Source organism: Coffea arabica, chromosome 2e (genome assembly GCF_036785885.1).
Source record: "Coffea arabica cultivar ET-39 chromosome 2e, Coffea Arabica ET-39 HiFi, whole genome shotgun sequence".
Classification (NCBI taxonomy): domain Eukaryota; kingdom Viridiplantae; phylum Streptophyta; class Magnoliopsida; order Gentianales; family Rubiaceae; genus Coffea; species Coffea arabica.
The window spans coordinates 32052011-32058580 of NC_092313.1; positions in this window are offsets into that span (position 1 = coordinate 32052011).

The window sequence follows — 6570 nt, forward strand, 5'->3', positions numbered from 1 at the left end:
AGAGAGAGAAAAGAAGGAAAAGAGCAAAAGAAAAAAAATTTTTGGAAAAAATTGCTTGACCAGGTTGGCCAACCAGCAACCTTCAGGCTTGATTTTCTCGTTCGGTACGACTCCTTTCGAGGAAATTTTTCTTTCTGGATAATCTATGATCATAGTAGAAGAACTTTTATTTGGGAAATTTTCTAGAAAAACGTTTTAACCCCCTTGAATCAAAGCCTGACCCTGTTGGAGTTGAAACTCTTGCATCACCTGTGACAAGTGCTCAGATTCCTCTTCCTGGGAATTTAACGCGTTGTTTCAACTCCTTAAATTGTTAAAGGTAAGGTGCTTCATCTTTTCCCGTTTCATCTACACCTAGATTCACATCAAACTTGTCAGAAATCTTGCAGAAGCTGTTTCTTCTTCTTTTTCCTGCAATTTCCCTACTTATCTTGTAGATCATTAGGCTAGAGTTCATTACATGGTATCATCTCGAGTTTTGCCTGATGATTTTTGATGTGTAAACCTCGTGTATTTAGGTCTGTAGCCTCGGCAAAGGGGATGAATATTTTCCATGAGTTTTGAATGAACCCAGAAAGACTGAAGCAAGGCTCTTGAGAAATTTCCAAAATGATGATGAATTTTAAAAAAGTTCTGCAAATGAGGCGGTTTGAATGTAGAATTCTATCCAGGGGTCTTCGCATTCAGCAAATGTGAACTCTTGAGCTCGCATTTGCTGAATGCGAAGTCACTTTAAATTTCCTACCCACAAAATCCAAAAAAAAAAAAAGAAAACTGCGAGGTCTGGTACCTCACAATTGATATAGACAATGCTGAAAATACAAAGTATTTCACACTGCCAGCTTCACGCATCAAATGAATTCATCTACATTCAAAATGTATCGAAAATCAAAAGGAAGAAAATATGTCCAACAACTTCTTCAACATTTAAATGAAGCATTGCATCAGTGAATATATGAAAACAAATAGAAAATCCGTATAAAATTGGACATCGGCAAATGGGTCCAAGATAAAGTTGTAGCAATGCCACCTCCCTGGCTTTTGGACCTCGTCTTGCAGATTTCCAGCAAGATGTGTAGTTCAAATGCGAGCTTCAACTCGAACCTCTTGGGCACAGCCAAATCAATGCAAAATCCCTCTAGTTCAGCTGTAGTACAATGGGCTTGGCTTTTGCAAGGATTTCGTTGGCGAAGTGTCATCAGTTTTTGGTTCATCTGCCTATTCCCAATTTTTACCGGCAGCAGTGAAGGGTGTTGAATGTGTTGGTTGTTGGGTCTGCGAAAGAACGACAGAGGTGGTTTATTTATGCGAGGTCTTCCAGCTCATTTGTAGCTTTTCTTTGTTAAACAATTCTTTCCACAGCTCGCATTCTGTGGAGCTTGCACTCCTCAAATGCGAACAGCATAATCTTAGAATTGCACCAGCAAATAACCCCTTTTGTAGAATAAATTTTTTTTGTCATAATAACTTTAGTATTTATCCCAAGGCTCTTCGAACAGATGCATGGAAATTTTAAAATTTTCATTTTTGACCCCCAAAACTTTCATATAATTGTATTTTGGCCCCAAAACTTCTACAAATGAATTAATTTTACCCTTTATAATCTTTAATCTTCATTTTCATGTTTTAAGCATGTTTTTCAGTGAATTATTTCTAGGTTTTAAGGCATAATTAGGCCTTAATAATTTTTAGAAAGATCTATTGTTTTGTTGGGTTTTAGTGAAATGAGATAAGAAATGGTTTAGTTGATGCACTATCTAAAAAACAAAAGGCAAGGTAGAGTGGGCTCTATGGCAGTGAAACTGGACATGTCTAAAGCCTACGACAGAGTGGAATGGAGCTTTTTGAAGGCAATAATGGAAAAAATGGGTTTTTGCTCAACTTGGGTAAACTGGATCATGTCATGCATAAGTACAGTAACCTACTCCTTCAATATTAATGGTGAGCACAAGGAGTTTGTCACCCCCTCAAGAGGTATCAGGCAGGGCGATCCACTCTCCCCATACCTGTTTTTGCTTTGTTCAGTATTGTGCTTTAAAAAAGAAAACAAAAGAAAAAACTTTACTATGTCTATCAATGAAATTTCAAATCTCCAAAAATGCACATTTAGATGAAAAAAGTTTATAAATGGTGAATCCTCCATACTACATTGTTAACAATGAAATTTCAATTCTCCAAAAATGCATAGTTAGACGGAAAAAGTTTATATATGATGATCATCCATACTACATTGTTAACAGAAATAACACACAAAATAATACAAATAGTTCAATTTTAAAGAATATAACTCTCTTCATTTTATACAACTCATGTAATATGAAAAACAGTAATGGTAGAGCATGTAACTGATATTTATGCAAACAATTATTTTTTATTTTATTTGTTTAAACCTGGCCACTATGTCAACCCCTATTGTCAGCAAACAATTAACTTTTGCTTAGCATGCAAATTTAGATTATCCAAGTCTAAAAGAAAAATAAAGAACTATTCATATATCTAATAAAAAATCAAACAATATTAGCGGTATTATCATAATTTGTTTGTCATGGCAAAAAAAAAAGAAGTAAATAGAAGTATCAAAATTATACATACCATTAAAAATATTATACTTTCGTCAAATCATTTCCTATTTGGTCAAATCTTTATTGTTTCTAAATGTTAATTTTTCATCTTCTTTAATTAATTGTCCTTAAAACCATTATTTTAAATTGAAAAAGACTGAACATGTCCTTATTTGTTAAAAAGTTTCTAGAGATTTTATATGAATTTGTAGATCTGATATTTTGTGAACTTTTTTCCTTTTAAAATAATTTTTTTGAGGATAATTAGTTAAGAAGATAAAAAATTAAATAAAAATAGAGAATTTCCAAATATGAAATTTGTTAAAATATTTTTCACAAATAAATTTTAATATGTAAGAAATAAAAATTTTATGGTATTATAATCACGTGAAAAACACGTGACCTATTACTAGTGAATAAAATATTTGTGTTTTACCTTTTTTGGATAGGAAGGTGTTGGCTAGTATTGTCAAATTAGAAGTTTTATTAGGCTCGCTAAATAGAAGTGTGTATATGTGATCATGCTTCATGAGTACATTCATATCTTAAAAAACAAAAGGAAAGGTAAAACTGGATTTATGGCTTTAAAATTGGACATGGTTAAAGCCTATGATAGAGTTGCATGGACATTTATTGAGGCTATCACGAAGAAAATCGGTTTGTGTGATATATGGATTCACGGGATTATGGAATGTGTAACTACGGTCTCTCATGCTTCAATGTCAATGGCAAAAAAAGAGAATACATTAAATCAACAAGGGATTAGAAAGGATTAGACTAGGGGCCCCCTGTCTGTTCTTGTTGATTTCTGAAGGCTTCTCTAATCTAATCTGCTAAATCAGACAGCTCGTTAGAAAGACGTCAAAATCAAGAACATAGGTCTTTCTATAATACACTTGTTTTTCGTTGATGACTCATTAGTTTTTTGTAAAGCTAGTACGGTAGAATCAGATGCAATTATGCAAATCTTGAAGAAGTATGAGAAAGCTTCAGGCCAACGAATCAATGTGGAAATGTCCTCTGGTTTTTTCAACAAAAACATGGGCCCAGGAGACACAAAGGAGGTGTACAGCAGGTTGGGAAACATGAAAGAAGTCACACAAGGAAAATACCTTGGATTGCCCATGGGGATATCCAGTTTAAAGGAAGAAGTTTAAAAGAGCCCACATATTGCAAGTCTTGCTTCAGATTTTCTAAAAACCTTTCTAAAGACAAGTAAAATAATGGCGGATTATTAGTGCGGAGCTGAAAAAGAGAAGAAAAAGATGCATTGGCTAAGTTGGAGGCATCTATCAAAACCAAAACTCGGCAGGGGACTTGGGTTCAAGGATCTGCACCAATTCAATTCAGAATTATTAGCAAAACAGCTCTGGAGGAATAAAACTAATCCAAATCTGATGGTCAGCAAAGTGCTTAAAGCTAAATACCTTTTTTTTTTTTTTTTGGGTTCCAGGGAAGACTAAACTAGTCCTTAACAAAGTAACAAGTGTAGTAACACCTTACACATCAAAACTAAGTCTACTTCGCAATATTTGTGGCAGTTCCACTAGAATATGGAGGTCTGGCTGTAAACTCAGACCGAACTTAGCCAAACAATCCGCACATTGTTTTCCTTCACGCCATCCAACAAAGCTCTACTTTCTTGTGAGGTTCCAAAAAATGCATCTTGTATTCGGCGGAGCTTAATGAGCGCAAGATATCTGCTAAAAGCTAGACGCCACACAACAAAGCTCTACTTGCTTGTGAGGTTCCCAAAAATGTATCCTGGATTTGGCAGAGTTTAATCAGTGGAAGATATTTGCTAAAAACTGGACTTATGAAGCGGGTTGGAAATGGAAAAAAGCATTAAAATATGTGAAGACAAATGGATCTCGTCGAGTAAAAATGGAAAAGTCAAATCAACGGGACCTGACAACTGCAGTGTTTCCAAGGTGAATGAACTAATCAGCAATTACAGGTGGAATAGAATTCTTATTAACAAATTATATTGTAAAGATGATGGTGATAGGATTGCTGCTATTCCAGTCAGTTTGAGTGATAGGGAGGACTGTGCATACTGGAAATTCAGCTCATCTGGTGAATACACAATAAACCCTAGATGTAATTTGAGCATAGCAGACGATAAACATCAGGATCAAAGAAGAAACCAGCAAGGAGGGCCAAAGTGATGAGAAGATGTGAAAACTCAAGGTAAACACAAGTAAAAACACTTTCTCTGGCAATGCCCAAACCAATCCCTCCCAACAAACGAGATGATATTCAAAAGAACAGGGGCTGGGGAACCGTGATGCAAAGCTTGTGGATAACGGGTGGAAACAATAGAACACATTCTGTTATCCTGCAGAAAAGCTGAAGAAGTTTGGAAACATTCCCCGGTGAGGTGGGAAGGCCTAAATGATTGCAAAGGGAACTTCTGGAAATGATGGAAGCTAAAAACAGGAAAAAAGGAATGGACCACATTGCTCTCACTGCAAACATTCTCTGGTCCTTATGGACAGAGAAACAAATCTAAGTTCAATGAGGTCTTTACCACATTTGATACATAGCACATGTACTTATTTATTGATAATCAATGATACTCCTGATGCTTTTGACCCAAAAAAAACAGCGTATGTGTTTGTCTGCTAGTTTTTGGGAGAGGATCATACTATTTTGCCTTTTATTTGGAGAATAAAGTAAGAATTATAAAAAAAGTGACAGAAACAGTTTACTCCTGACCCTCTCAGCCTTTATATATAGTACTTAGTATGTTGGGTTTGTGGGCCAGCCTATTAGTGGGCCAAACCACAAAACCAAACACTTAGTTTAAGTGAAGTTTTGACTTAAAAAGAAAGTCAAAAGAAAAGGGAGCAGTAGCCGCACACATTTTTCTACGGCCCTTGTGTGTGAGAACAACAAGCCAGCCGCCACTTTTGGGAGAAAAACGAAGAGAGAGAAAAAGTTTAAAGTCTTGATTGGAGGGTGATTCGTAATTCGATTGAGATGAAATGTTACTCACGCGATTCTCTTGTCAAGCTCTACTCACATATTGGTTTAGATTTCCGATTTTCTCTTCGTTTGGTAACACTTTTCCAAACTCACTTCTTTGACAATTGTAGTTTTTGGAGGTGAATTATAACAGATTTACTTGGTTGATATTGGTGCTATTATTGTCATCCGAATATTTCGGATAGACCTGTATATTCCCATTATTGTGATAGTGGAGATTTTTGACTGGACTAAGTCCCATGGTTTTTTCCAATTTGAAATTTTCACGTAAAAATCTTGGTGTCCTGTGCCTTTTATTTTTCTTACATTTTATTATCACTGCTGGTATTATTACTTGGTAATTTGGTTTGTTCCTATTTTAACTGGTATTTGGGGAAAGAAAAATTTATTCTGGGCTAATTCTGATATTTTGTACCTGTACTGGTACCCCTTTCCTAACAAGTGGTATCAGAGCAGTCAGGTTAGGCTGCTCATTTGTACTGGTTAAAAATGGATGATTCGGATAGTGGTTGCATGATAAAATTGAATGCTACTAATTATTCGATTTGGAAACCTAAAATGGAAGATTACATGTGTTGTAGAGATTTGTTTGAACCTATTCTAGGGGATAATGGTAGACCAAGTGATATGAGTGATGAAAAATGGGCTGTTATGCACAGAAAAACTATTGGTAATATTAGAAAATTGATTGGTCAAAGTACTTTTCAACATTTTGCTAATGACACTAGAGCTGATGTATTATGGAAAAATCTTGAAAATATGTATGAACGGAAGATTGGTTTGAACAAGACTAGTTGCCTGAAACAGGTTACTCGGATGAGATATAAAGATGGGGAAGATATGACTGAACACTTGAGTAATTTTCAGGGATTGATAAGCCAGGCAACTACGTTAAATTTGAATTTGGACGATGAAGTGCAGGCTTTATTATTATTCAGTTCACTACTGGATAGTTGGGAAATCATGGCGGTCTCTCTCAGTAATTCAACTCCCAATGGTGTGTTGACCATGGCTATTGTAA